Source organism: Ranitomeya variabilis, chromosome 1 (genome assembly GCF_051348905.1).
Source record: "Ranitomeya variabilis isolate aRanVar5 chromosome 1, aRanVar5.hap1, whole genome shotgun sequence".
Lineage (NCBI taxonomy): Eukaryota > Metazoa > Chordata > Amphibia > Anura > Dendrobatidae > Ranitomeya > Ranitomeya variabilis.
The window spans coordinates 250378071-250392749 of NC_135232.1; positions in this window are offsets into that span (position 1 = coordinate 250378071).

Genomic DNA, 14679 nt, shown 5'->3' on the forward strand with positions numbered 1-14679 from the left:
GTAAAAAAAAATCACAAAATTAAAAAATGTAATATACCAATAAATACATATATTTATGCAAAAACAAAAATGATACCAAAGCAAGCCAAACTATGCGGTGTATCAAGTACAGATACCCCAAAACAAATCCTCTGATATAAATATCACAAATAGCCAAGAGAATGTATTACATACAATTTAAAACATAACTTTTACTCATACTAATATAAAATAGTTTTATGGATAATAGACATAAAGTGCCAAAAGTGCTCAAAATACCAGTGCTCAATAAAAAATGGTTTTATCTCACCAAGTCAGTCGTTTTTTCCTCTCTTTTTATCAGGAGCACTATTACAGACAGGGGGGGGGGGAAGTTTTGATTACTGTGCTACCCCGGTCGTGCCCCTGTATTGCTCCTGCCCTGACAAGGGCAGTTCCCAAGTCAGGCTAAATAATTGTCCCCACCATGAAATAGGTAAATATCCCTACGCGTTTCCTCTCCCATAGGGGAGATTCATCAGGGGAATGTATAAATATAAATTGTGGGATCTGCAATTTTTAGAAAAAGAGCCCCTCCATCGGGACATGGGCTCCTATATGTCCAGTGCACCTGTTTTTGGGTATGGACTATTAGTCCATACCCAAAAACAGGTGCACTGGACATATAGGAGCCCATGTCCCGATGGAGGGGCTCTTTTTCTAAAAATTGCAGATCCCACAATTTATATTTATACATTCCCCTGATGAATCTCCCCTATGGGAGAGGAAACGCGTAGGGATATTTACCTATTTCATGGTGGGGACAATTATTTAGCCTGACTTGGGAACTGCCCTTGTCAGGGCAGGAGCAATACAGGGGCACGACCGGGGTAGCACAGTAATCAAAACTTCCCCCCCCCCCTGTCTGTAATAGTGCTCCTGATAAAAAGAGAGGAAAAAACGACTGACTTGGTGAGATAAAACCATTTTTTATTGAGCACTGGTATTTTGAGCACTTTTGGCACTTTATGTCTATTATCCATAAAACTATTTTATATTAGTATGAGTAAAAGTTATGTTTTAAATTGTATGTAATACATTCTCTTGGCTATTTGTAAAAACAAAAATGAACAAAAAAGTACAAATATTTGGTATTGCCGTATCCATAATGACCCAAACTATAAAACTGTCACAGTAGTTTAACCCTTCAGTGAACATCGCAAAAAAAAGTCAAAATATATGCTTTTTCATCATACTACCGAACACAAAGAGCAATAAAATGCAATCAAAAAGTTGAATATGAATAAATATGGTATAGATGAATACAACATCTTGTCCCCCAAAAACCAAGCCGACATACAGCTCCATCAGCGTAAAGTAAAAAAGTTATAGCTATCAGAATAAAGCGATGCAAATACAATTATTTTTCTAAAATATAGTATAAATTGTGTAAAAGCACCAAAACATAAAAAAATTGTATAAATGTGGTTTCACAGTAATAGTACTGACCCGAAGAATAAAGCTGCCTTATCAATTTTATCAAATGGAGAATGGCATAAAAAAACAATTCATCAAATGTTGGCTTTTGTTCATTCTGCCTCCTAAAAATCGTAAACTAAAGAGATTAAAAAAAGTCATGTTCTCGAAAATGGTACCACTTAAAAATGTGAACTCGTCCCGCAAACAATAAGCCCTGATATGACTCTGTCGGCAGAAATATAAAAAAAATGATAGCTCTCAGAATATGGTCATGCAAAAACGTATTTTTTATACTGTATAAATCTGGTATCGCTGTAATCGCATCGACCTATGTAAAGAGCAAGATAAGAGTGATCCAAATTGTTATGTAAAATGTTCCCAATAAAAGCTTCAACTCAATCCACACAAAAAAAAGCCCCCATTCAAGTCTGTCATCTGTAAACGAAAATATAGGGGGCTTCCACATTAATGGTAGCACAAAGACTCTGGAAAAGCAAAATGGCTCCTCACGCCCTAAAAGAAATCCAGCGAATTCTGCGTTGCCAAATCCAAATGCTCCCTCCCTTCTGGGCCCCAGTGTGTCTAAATCGCAGTTAGCATCCACTTTTGGCATTTCTGTAGCGATGAGAGCCCACCTAATTTATGGGGTCCATGACTGTCTCCAGAAGCACGGCCTGGGCATAACATACTGGTCACTACAACGGCAGATTTGCAATTTTCAATCTGCAACATGCTGCTTGTTTCTGGAAAACACCCATGGAGTCAAAACTGTCACTATACCTGTAGATAAATTTCCAGAATTCGGTCACTTGAGGGGGAATTCTGCCCTTCTGGCACTTAGGGAATTTGTATATGGAGTCTGCAAAGTTTTCTACAATAATTTATTCTTTGAGTGTCAAATTTCGCTACTTCCTTTTCGAGTCTTGCTCTAACCAGTACTGTACAGCCACATAAGGAGTATTGCCATGTTCAGCAGAAACTGTGTGACAAATTATTGTGCAATTTTTATCCATTTTTGAAAATGTAATATCTGGGGCCAAAATAAATTTTTGTGGTAAAAATGTAATTATGTTTCTTCACCACCCAGTGGTATAAAATCCTGTGACACACCAGTGCTATCAATATGATCTCTGCACCCATAGAAGAGTTAATTGAGAGGTGTTGTTTGTAAAATGTGGTCACTTATGGGGGTTTCTGCTGTTATTGCACCTCAGGGGCTCTGCCAATGTGACATGGCACGACAAATCATAACAATAAAATCTGTACTATAAAATGCCTCCACTGTGCCTGAAAAGTAGTTCCTGATTACATTTAGGGCATTGACGCACTCAGGAGACATGTGACATGGGGCAGGATGTAGACACATGGTGCAGGATCATTCATGGGGCAGGATGGAAACATGGTGCAGGATGGAGACATGGGGCAGGATGGAGACACAGGCTGGATGGAGACATGGGGCAGGATGAAGACATGGGGCAGGATGGAGACAGATGGGGCAGGAACATTGGGACAGGATGTAGACAGATGGGGCAGGATGGAGACAGATGGGGAAGGATGGAGACACATGGTGCAGAATCATAGGTCAGGATGGAGACATGGGGCAGGATGGAGAGATGATGCAGGATCATGGGATAGGATGGAGACAGATGGGGCAGGATGGAAACAGATGGGGCAGGATGGAAACACATGGTGCAGGATCATGGGTCAGGATGGAGAAACGATGCAGGATGGAGACATGGGGCAGGATGGAGAGATATGGTGCAGGATCATGGGGCAGAATGGAGGCAGATGGGGCAGAAACATGAGGCAGAATGGAGACAGATAGGGCAGTAGGAAAACAGATTACGCAGGATCATGGGGCACGATGGAGACACGGTGCAGGATCATGGGGCAGGATGGAGACATGGGGCTGGATGAAGACACATGGTGCATGATCATGGGGCAGGATGGATATGATGGAGACAGATGGGGCAGGATCATGGGGCAGGATGGAGACAGATGGGGCAGGATGGAGACAGATGGGGAAGGATGGAGACACATGGTGCAGGATCATAGGTCAGGATGGAGACATGGTGCAGAATGGAGACATGGGGCAGGATGGAGATACATAGTGCAGCATCAAGGGGCAGGAACATGGGGCAGGATGGAGACACATGGGGCAGGATGGAAACAGATGGGGCAGGATGGAGACACGTGCAGGATCATGGGGCAGGATGGAGACAAATGGGGCAGGAGCATGGGGCAGGATGGAGACAGATGGGGAAGGATGGAGACACATGGTGCAGGATCATAGGTCAGGATGGAGACATGGTGCAGAATGGAGACATGGGGCAGGATGGAGATATATGGTGCAGGATCAAGGGGCAGGAACATGGGGCAGGATGGAGACACATGGGGCAGGATGGAAACAGATGGGGCAGGATGGAGACACATGTGCAGGATCATGGGTCAGGATGGAAACACAATGCAGGTTGGAGACAGATGGGGCAGGATGGAGACAGATGGTGCAGGATCATGGGACAGGATGGAGACAGATGGTGCAGGACCATGGGGCAGGATGGACACAGATGGGGCAGGATGGAGACAGATGGGGCAGGATCATGGGGCAGGATGGAGACAGAAGGGGCAGGATCATGGGGCAGGATGGAGACACATGGTGCAGGATCATGGAGCAGGATAGAGACATGGGACAGAATGGAGACACATGGTGCAGGATCATGGGGCAGGATGGATACGATGGAGACAGATGGGGCAGGACTATGGGGCAGATAGGGCAAGATCATGGGACATCCAGGGAAGAAAAAAGAGAAAAAATGGAGCGCACTTACCCAGGTAGAATGATCACCACTTTATTAGGACATTGTATAAAAAACGGACAGCAGGGAGGGATGTGAACGATAACGGACAACGGCCGTTTCGTGCGTCAAGGCACTTCAACGGGTCCTAGAGCTGAATAGACATTAGGAGGACTTTGTAGACCAAAATGGGTCACAAACTCCTCCCTCCATACAGCATATGGGTGGGGGCAACCACCGCTCATCAGAACATCAACAGTACTATACATAAAAACAACAAGTGCAATTTAAAAACAAACTCTATGTACGAAATACAAAATGGAAACAAATACTGATAATGAAAGGTGAATTATAGAAAGACCGACATGTCGACCTTTTCATTTAGACCGAACGGCCCTGCTGCCTCTTTTCATTTAGACCGAACGGCCCTGCTGCAGCCCCCACATTTAAAATTGCCTCTGGGGATACTGTCAGTTAGCCAATTAGTACGATTTGACACAAAACGGTTACGGACCAACATGTCCCTGATATTTTTGCTACGGCGACTAGCAAACAACGGACCTTTATCCACCATTTCTGTCAAGTCACTATCTTGTCGCAAAATCTGCCTCAAATAACCCCTTTCTCAAGCATATCAAGCTTTATGCTCGATATGTTGATGACATGTTCATTGTGTGGGATGGGCACCAGGATGCATTCACGGACTTCGTGAGGTACCTGGGGACGTCAAACACCATGAACATGGGGTTTACCTCGCAATTTGGGGGAGCCAGTCTTGTCTTTCTAGATGTAAAATTACGAATAATAGAGAGTGGCATTTGTACAGAGGTGTACCGAAAACCTTCAGCATCAAATTCGTTATTACACTATGATAGTGCCCATCCTGCGTATACTAAACGATCCCTACCCTATAGTCAGTTTCTTAGGGTCAAAAGAATCAATAGTGACCCAATGGGGTTCACACAGCAGTCAGTGGAATTGTTTGACAGATTTAGAAAACGAGGGTATCCCCACGTCGTTCTAAATAGTGCTCGAGATAGGGCTGCTGCAACAGATTTATCAACTTCTCACCAAAAAAAACAGGAGAAAAAATTTGTGTTTAGTTTCAAATTCGGTCCGCTTGACAATCAAATTAGAGCCACTATCCGCAAGAATTGGCAGATTTTGCGACAAGATAGTGACTTGACAGAAATGGTGGATAGAGGTCCGTTGTTTGCTAGTCGCCGTAGCAAAAATATCAGGGACATGTTGGTCCGTAACCATTTTGTGTCAAATCGTACTAATTGGCTAACTGACAGTATCCCCAGAGGCAATTTTAAATGTGGGGGGTGTAGTTTTTGTACGTATCACCATACCGGGAACAGTGTCCGAGTGGGCCATATACAGCACACGGTGCGTGATTTTATATCCTGTAGAACTACTCACGTTGTCTACGTTCTTTTCTGCCCATGCAGAAATTTCTACATCGGCAAAACAATTCGGCCTCTCTTTGTCCGTGTCAGGGAGCATTTTAACTCCGTGAGGACAGGTAAGGGTGCTTCGAGGTTAATAGAGCATGTCCGAACCCACCATGCAGGTAATGCCCAGGTGCTGCGATTCGCTGGTCTGGAACGGGTCTCCCCGCCCGAGGGGGGCGGTGATTTGCACCGCCTCCTTCTGCGCAGGGAGGCTAGATGGATCCTGCGCACAGAGGCAGCAGGGCCGTTCGGTCTAAATGAAAAGGTCGACATGTCGGTCTTTCTATAATTCACCTTTCATTATCAGTATTTGTTTCCATTTTGTATTTCGTACATAGAGTTTGTTTTTAAATTGCACTTGTTGTTTTTATGTATAGTACTGTTGATGTTCTGATGAGCGGTGGTTGCCCCCACCCATATGCTGTATGGAGGGAGGAGTTTGTGACCCATTTTGGTCTACAAAGTCCTCCTAATGTCCATTCAGCTCTAGGACCCGTTGAAGTGCCTTGACGTTATCGTTCACATCCCTCCCTGCTGTCCGTTTTTTATACAATGTCCTAATAAAGTGGTGATCATTCTACCTGGGTAAGTGCGCTCCATTTTTTCTCTTTTTTCTTCCCTGGATTACACATGCATTTACTGGATGCAGCACCCCAGTGGTAGTATAAAGGATACATACGGCTATAGCAACCTAAAGAGTGTGGTTCAGGGAGTCTGTTGGGTCAGCATACATCAGCGGTGCGGAGGTGTTTTTTTCTTCTTTTTTGTGGACTTTAAAGATCATGGGACAGATGGGGCAGGATGGGGCATCACATGGGGGCAGAATGGATACTCATGATGGCAGGATAAGAGGACAAATGGCTGGAGCCAGGAATGAGACACACGGGGGCCAGGATGGGAGATATTATTACCACAGGGGCTAAATAAGGGATATGATTACTGCAGTGATGCATTTATTTTATTTTCTGAGGATACTGTTTTAAAAGGGGGGGGGGGGCGATCTGTAAATGTGCAGAGCGGCACTATGTCGCCTTTTTTCCTTCATCTGGTGTAGTGCAGAAGTTGGGAAAAAATAAAGTAATGTGCTTTGCAAGCAGTACTCTAGATACGATACAGGATGGAAACACATGGTGCAGGATGGAGACGTGGGGCAGGATGGAGACAGATGGAGCAGGATGGAGACATGGGGCAGGATGGAGACAGATGGGGCAGGAACTTGGGGCAGGATGGAGACAGATGGGGCAGGATGGAGACAGATGGGGCAGGATTATGGAGCAGGATCATGGAACAGATGGAGCAGGATCATGGGACAGATGGAGCAGGATCATGGGACAGATGGGGCAGGGTCATGGGACAGATGAGGTAAGATCATGAGACAGATGGGGCAGGATGGGACATCACATGGGGAAAGAGTGGATTGGATACTCATGAGGGCAGGATGGGAGAACATATGGCTGGAGCAAGGAATGAGACACACGGGGGCCAGGATGGGGGATATTATTACCATAGGGGCTAATTAAGGGATATTATTACTGCAGTGATGTATTTATTTTACTGTACTTTTTGAGGATACTGTTTTAAATGGGGGGGCGATCCTGTAACTGTGCAGAGCGACACTATGTTGCCCTTTTTTCTTCATCTGGTGTAGTGTAGAAGTTGGGAAAAATTAAAGTAATGTGCTTTGCAAGCTGTACTCTAGATAACTGTTATTTCCTGCAGAGACAAGCCCTGGCTGGAAGAAGTGATGGCGGACTGTGCTGGATGAAGATGAAAAGCGAAGATGAAGGACTTCATCTAGAGACGTCACTAGCGAGTTAGTGTGTTACCTGTACACTGACACTATACACTGTATACTATATACAGAGCTCCTGTGTACAATGTGACCATTCATCACTGTATTATCTGTACACTGACACTGTATACAGAGCTCCTCTGTATGTCATTCATCACTGTATTATCTGTACAATATATACAGCGCTCATGTGTATAATGACACTGTTGATCACTATATTACCTGTACACTGATACTGTATACAGAGCTCCTGTCTATAATGTCACCGGTGATCTCTGTATTACCTGTGCATGGACATTGCATATTAAGTACAGATCTCCTGTGCATAATGGCACTTATGGTGATATTCGTATTATGTTGTTTTATTAAAGATCAGCATTGTAGTATTCGGTCACTATGTGGTGGTAATATGTCATCCGGCCATGGTGTGGCTGTATTTGTTCCTTGCATGTGGCATTATAGGTCACTATGTGGTGGTAATATGTGGTCTGTCATGGTGCGGTGGTATTTGTCCCTTGTATGTTATATTATTGGTCATTTTAAAAATTGGAAAATAAATAAAAATGTAGCTTAATTGTATTGCATATTTTAACAAATATTTTATAGGTTAGAGTAGAGTAGGGCCAGGCCAAATGAGTCTACCTTGCCGTGGTGGCAGATTAAATAATCTTTTGGCCAAAACAAAAGCTGCTGGCTATGTTTGTGATGTGGTGATGGGAACTGTTAATGTGTGATTGGTGAGAAGTGGAGTTTTTCCAAGAGAGAGAGGTGGGACTGTGGACAGTTTGAGGGGTGGAGCCTGGGTGGATGCTCAAGGGGGCCCAAAAAATGTTGCCAGTATGGGGCCCCGAAATTCCTAGTGGCAGCCATGGGCCCATCTCCGGACGATATCACACACTCAGAAACAGACACTGTATTCCGCTTTAACAGTGTAACTTTACTTAATAACAAACAATCCATAGCAGTTTCAGTACAGCACAAGTTCATGTTTTCAGCATGAGTTCATGAGTTTTCTCTCTCAATGCTGGCTCCTCTAGCCTCTGAGATGCTCTTCCTGGCTCTGCAGTCCCATACTTAGCCTGAGCTTTCCTTCTCAATGCTGGCTCCTCTAGCCTCTGAGATGTTCATCCTAGCACTGGGGTCCCCATATTCCTGCGCCCACTTTCCCGTACTGGTTTCCACTCCGTATCCCATTCACTGGGAGATGAAAAAGGTTCCTCTGTGCTGATTCAAACCATAGGCCCCAGATTCTCCATGGAATACCATCGTACCATGTGGCGGCCGAACCCATTCTGCTTTTCTCAAGTGTTCTGTGCCTTTCTGTACTGTGTGGCCTTCTGGCCTGTTCTGCCTTCTCCCGCATCACTCTCCAGCACTTTCTTAACATTACAACTATATTACACTACTGTACACTGCTCCCACTGACTGACTGAGAATCAGGAAGTGTCCCACTGACCAACTCACTCACTCTTACCTCTCTCAACTTGGAAATCCCCTTATTTCCTTAATTATTCCTATACTTGCTCCCTAGTTTTCCTGAATCTATTGTGCCCTAGTATACTAAACCCAATCCTATTCTAATTTATAGCTATCCTCTTATCTCTCAACATTCGCTAAACACTATACATAAATAACATTTAATCACTATAGAATAACATTAAGCGAATACAGTAATGTTCATAAAATTCTATGCAGCAGCTCATAGTATAAGGCTATGTGCCCACGTTGTGTTTTTTAATCGTTTCTGCCGCATTTTTCCGCTGTGGAAATGCTTAAAAAACGCTAACAAAATGCATCCCATTAATTTTAATTGCATTCCACAATTGCTTTGCCCATGCTGCGTATTTTTCCGCAGCATGTTCATTAATTTTGCGGAATCGCGGCAATTCCACCGCCATAGATTTATATAGGAAAATGCTTTGAAAAAAAACGCTTGAAAAACACTTGAAAAACGCAACAAAAACGCATCAAAATCCACATGCGTTTTCCTTGTCAAGGGAGTGCGATTTTGATGCGGAAAAATCTGCTTCTATTCTGCAACGTGGACACATAGCCTTACATAGCCTTATTTGCGGTCACATGCTGACTAGACGTATTACATTTCTCTCAATAAAAGTGAGTTGAGAGAAGCCAGCTGAATCTAGTAAGACACATGACTGCAGGTATGCGAATTGCATACATGTGACCTCCTGCTGGCACTGGGAATACCGGGGAATCATGATAGCGCATGCGTACCAATTGCTGTGTAACTCAGCAGTCTGTGGTCACATAAAATGTAAGTCTTGCTGCCCACCTCTCCAAGGAGTATATGGCCGAAAATGATGTCTGAAAGAGCACACTGTGACTCCATCTCCATCAGTACATTCTCCCAAATCCCATTTGGCTTCGGGCACAAGCCTCAACGGACCACTGAACATAGGATCAAACGCTATGTGAAAAGACCCTTCCTAAACTTCTCGGATATTTTTTTTTATTTATTCTAGGCCCTTTTATCTAGAGGAGATCGGTCGAGATACAGGTCCTGAGACAGCGCCCAATCTGCTCAGAATAAAACATTCTAAAGCATAAAAAAAACTACTAAACTGTAACCACTCCATCTTTCTTTACCATTTATAAGGTCATACTGTTGGCCGCAGAAATATACAATACAGGTGTATATGTCGGGGGTGACATGCCATTGCAATTCATCACTGTACTAAACTTGGACCCAAGGGCTAACATTTCTCCTTGCAGAGAGCAACATGTTAAGCATGCCGAGATGAGGAGACTTAAGCCGCAATGCTCCTCTGGGAAATATGCAAATTGTCTCTTCAGAGAGGAAAAGGACTAGAACTCTATTGTCACTTATAGGAAGTAGCAATCCTAAAAGTCAACGTCAACCCTTTAACGAGCATTGTCACATGACTTTGGATAACAGCCTAAACCAGAATCTCAATTTGCAGACACTGCGTTTCGGGGTACTGCCCCTCGTCACTGCAAATGTGAGATCTGGTTTGGCTGTGTGAGAGACCAATTCCTCCTAGAGAATGAAATTTTCATCCCCAAAAAGCTTGTCGGCAGAGGGAAGCATGAAGTGCTCTAAAATTTCCTGGTAGATGGATGTGCTGAATTTGGTCTTGATAAAACACAGTGGACCTACACCAGCAGATCACATGGCACCCCAAACCATCACTGATTGTGGAAACTTCACACTAGATCTCATGCAGCTTGGATTGTGTGCCTCTCCACAATTCCTCCAGACTCTGGGACCTTGATTTCCAAGTGAAATGCAAAATTTACTTTAATCTGAAAGCAACATCTTTTACCACTGAGCTACAGTCCAGATCTTTTTCTCCTTGACCCTGGTAAGACGCTTCTGGCGTTGTCTATTGGTCATGAGTAGCTTGACACAAGGAATGCGACACTTGAAGCCCATGTCTTGGATATGTTTGTGTGTGATGGCTCTTGAAGCAATGACTCCAACAGCAGTCCACTCCTTGTGAAATTTTTGAATGGCCTACTCTTAGCAATCCTTTCAGGGCTGCAGTTATCCCGGTTGCTTGTGCACGTTTTTGTACCACACTTTTTCCTTCCACTCAACTTTCCATTAATAATCAGTAATTTAGAATAATTAGCAAAAAAAACCTGCAAATACTTCTTAAGCATTTAATAAGGTCCCTTAGTCTGTTTCAGTACGCTCCACAATCATGGGGAAGACTGCTGGCTTGACAGATGTCCAGAAGGCAGTCATTGACACACTCCACAAAGAGGGTAAGCCACAAAAGGTCATTGCTAAAGAAGCTGGCTGTTCACAGAGTGCTGTATCCAAGCATATTAACCCCATCATGACCCAGCCTATTTTGGCCTTAATGACCTTGCCGTTTTTTGCAATTCTGACCAGTGTCCCTTTATGAGGTAATAACTCAGGAACGCTTCAACGGATCCTAGCGATTCGTGACATATTGGGCTTCATGTTAGTGGTAAATTTAGGTCGATAATTTCTGAGTTTATTTGTGAAAAAAACGGAAATTTGGCGAAAATTTTGAAAATTTCGCAATTTTCACATTTTGAATTTTTATTCTGTTAAACCAGAGAGTTATGTGACAAAAAATAGTTAATAAATAACGTTTCCCACATGTCTACTTTACATCAGCACAATTTTGGAAACAATTTTTTTTTTTGCTAGGAAGTTATAAGGGTTAAAATTTGACCAGTGATTTCTCATTTTTACAACAAAATTTACAAAACCATTTTTTTTAGGGACCACCTCACATTTGAAGTCATTTTGAGGGTTCTATATGGCTGAAAATACCCAAAAGTGACACCATTCTAAAAACTGCACCCCTCAAGGTGCTCAAAACCACATTCAAGAAGTTTATTAACCCTTCAGGTGTTTCACAGCAGCAGAAGCAACATGGAAGTAAAAAATGAACATTTAACTTTTTAGTCACAAAAATGATTTTTAGCAACAATTTTTTTATTTTCCCAAGGGTAAAAGGAGAAACTGGACCACGGACGTTGTTGTACAATTTGTCCTGAGTACGCTGATACCTCATATGTGGGGGTAAACCACTGTTTGGGCGTACGGCAGGGCTCGGAAGGGAAGGAGCGCCATTTGACTTTTTGAATGAAAAATTGGCTCCAATCTTTAGCGGACACCATGTCGCGTTTGGAGAGCCCCCGTGTGCCTAAACATTGGAGCGCCCCCACAAGTGACCCCATTTTGGAAACTAGACCCCCCAAGGAACTTATCTAGAAGCATAGTGAGCACTTTAAACCCCCAGGTGCTTCACAAATTGATCCGTAAAAATGAAAAAATACTTTTTTTTCACAAAAAAATTATTTTAGCCTCAATTTTTTCATTTTCACATGGGCAACAGGATAAAATGGATCCTAAATTTTGTTGGGCAATTTCTCCTGAGTACACCAATACCTCACATGTGGGGGTAAACCACTGTTTGGGCACATGGTAAGGCTCGGAAGGGAAGGAGCGCCATTTGACTTTTTGAATGAAAAATTATCTCCATCGTTAGCAGACACCATGTCGTGTTTGGAAAGCCCCTGTGTGCCTAAACATTGGAGCTCCTCCACAAGTGACCCCATTTTGGAAACTAGACCCCCCAAGGAACTCATCTAGAGGCATAGTGAGCACTTTAAACCCCCAGGTGCTTCACAAATTGATCCGCAAAAATGAAAAAGTACTTTTTTTTCACACAAAATTTCTTTTAGCCTCAATTCTTTCATTTTCACATGGGCAACAGGATAAAATGGATCCTGAAATTTGTTGGGCAATTTCTCCTGAGTACGCCGATACCTCATATGTGGGGGTAAACCACTGTTTGGGTGCACGGCAAGGCTCGGAAGGGGAGGCGTGCCATTTGACTTTTTGAATGGAAAATTAGCTCCAATCGTTAGCGGACACCATGTCGCGTTTGGAGAGCCCCTGTGTGCCTAAACATTGGAGCTCCCCTACAAGTGACCCCATTTTGGAAACTAGACCCCCCAAGGAACTTATCTAGATGCATAGTGAGCACTTATAACCCCCAGGTGCTTCACAGAAGTTTATAACGCAGAGCCGTGAAAATAAAAAATAATTTTTCTTTCCTCAAAAATGATTTTTAGCCCAGAATTTTTTATTTTCCCAAGGGTAATAGGAGAAATTGGACCCCAAATGTTGTTGTCCAGTTTGTCCTGAGTACGATGATACCCCATATGTGGGGGTAAACCACTGTTTGGGCGCACGGCAGGGCTCGGAAGGGAAGGCACGCCATTTGACTTTTTGAATGGAAAATTAGCTCCAATCATTAGCGGACACCATGTCGCGTTTGGAGAGCCCCTGTGTGCCTAAACATTGGAGCTCCCGCACAAGTGACCCCATTTTGGAAACTAGACCTCCCAAGGAACTAATCTAGATGTGTGGTGAGCACTTTGAACCCCCAAGTGCTTCACAGAAGTTTATAACGCAGAGCCATGAAAATAAAAAATAATTTTTCTTTTCTCAAAAATGATTTTTTAGCCCACAATTTTTTATTTTCCCAAGGGTAACAGGAGAAATTGGACCCCAAAAGTTGTTGTCCAGTTTCTCCTGAGTACGCTGATACCCCATATGTGGGGGTAAACCACTGTTTTGGCACACGTCGGGGTTCGGAAGGGAAGTAGTGACGTTTTGAAATGCAGACTTTGATGGAATGCTCTGCGGGCATCAGGTTGCGTTTGCAGAGCCCCTGATGTGCCTAAACAGTAGGAACTCCCCACAAGTGACTCCATTTTGGAAACTAGACCCCCCAAGGGAACTTATCTAGATGTGTGGTGAGCACTTTGAACTCCCAAGTGCTTCACAGAAGTTTATAACGCAGAGCCGTGAAAATAATAAATGTGTTTCCTTTCCTCAAAAAAATTTTTTTTAGCCCAGAATTTTTTATTTTTGCAAGAGTAACAGGAGAAATTGGACCCCAAAAGTTGTTGTCCAGTTTCTCATGAGTACGCTGATACCCCATATGTGGGGGTAAACCACTGTTTGGGCACATGCCGGGGCTCGGAAGGGAAGTAGTGACGTTTTGGAATGCAGACTTTGATGGAATGGTCTGCGGGCATCATGTTACGTTTGCAGAGCCCCTGATATGCCTAAACAGTAGAAACCCCCCACAAGTGACCCCATTTTGGAAACTAGACCCCCCAAGGAACTTATCTAGATGTGTGGTGAGCACGTTCAACCCCCAAGTGCTTCACAGAAGTTTACAACGCAGAGCCGTGAAAATAAAAAATCATTTTTCTTTCCTCAAAAAAGATGTTTTAGCAAGCAATTTTTTATTTTCACAAGGGTAACAGGAGAAATTGGACCCCAATATTTGTTGCCCAGTTTGTTGTGAGTACGCTGATACCCCATATGTGGGGGTAAACCACTGTTTGGGCACACGTCAGGGCTCGGAAGGGAAGTAGTGACATTTGAAATGCAGACTTTGATGGAATGGTCTGCGGGCATCACATTGCATTTGCAGAGCCCCTGATGTGCCTAAACAGTAGAAACACCCCACAAGTGACCCCATTTTGGAAACTAGACCCCCGAAGGAACTTATCTAGATGTGTGGTGAGCACTTTCAACCCCCAAGTGCTTCACAGAAGGTTATAACGCAGAGCCGTGAAAATAAAAAATAATTGTTCTTTCCTCAAAAATTATGTTTTAGCAAGTAATTTTTTATTTTTGCAAGGGTAACAGGAG